Consider the following 946-nt stretch of genomic DNA (forward strand, 5'->3'; position numbering starts at 1 on the left):
TATATATATATGGGGCAGGCCAAATTGGTACATTGGTTTGGATTTATCTATTGCAATGGGCTCAACTGGCTAAACCAAAATGGAGTCATTCATGCTTAAATTCCAAGTCACAAAGCCAAAACTAAATCATTTCTCTGATCTTCCAGGAAATCAGGAGAGTGGGAGATAATAGCCAAGTTTCCAAACAAGACAGTTTTAGCTGGCATGATATGGAAGCTCTCTCTGCTTTAACCTTTACAAGGAAAGTAATTTTGAAACAATCAATCTGCTTTTTGGTCTCTGTTTCTGCTTTCCTCAGCTTTCTCTGTCTATAAAACTGAGCTTCTCTGCTCAGCTCACCAGAGTACTCATTTTATTTTATGAAGTATTGCTTGAGCCTAGAATCTCAAATAAAAGCCAATTAAGATCTTTAAATGTGTTGTCATTTCGTCTTTTGACAGGGCCCTTCTCCTAGTATGATCACATTGGGGGGGTCAAGTTTTGTTTGTTTGTTTGTTTGTTTTTTGTTTTTGTTTTTTTGGTACCGGGGATCAAACTCAGGTCCTTCTTTTCAACACAAACCCTTGGGGCAAGGAGAGCCTGGAATGAGATATTTCAAGTACTAAAAGAGAACAACCTCCAACCTAGACTGATGTATCCAGCAAAACTCTCTTTCAAAATGGATGGGGAAATAAGACACTTCCATGACAAAGAACACCTGAGAAACTACATGAATACCAGACCAGCACTACAAGGAATTCTGAACAATATCCTAGAAAAAGACAATGAAGGCAACAACGCCATGAGGCCCAACAGAGCAAATCAAATAGGCAAGGCAAGAAATTAAAAGGAGAAGGTGAAAAAGTAAAAAGAGTCAACAAAAGGCCAATAACATGTCAATAATAAGTCAGTACATATCAGTTATAACCAGCAATGTCAATGGCCTCAACTCACCAATCAAGAGAAA

Source organism: Fukomys damarensis, unplaced genomic scaffold, assembly GCF_012274545.1.
Source record: "Fukomys damarensis isolate Sample0158 unplaced genomic scaffold, DMR_v1.0_HiC HiC_scaffold_3, whole genome shotgun sequence".
Taxonomy (NCBI): domain Eukaryota; kingdom Metazoa; phylum Chordata; class Mammalia; order Rodentia; family Bathyergidae; genus Fukomys; species Fukomys damarensis.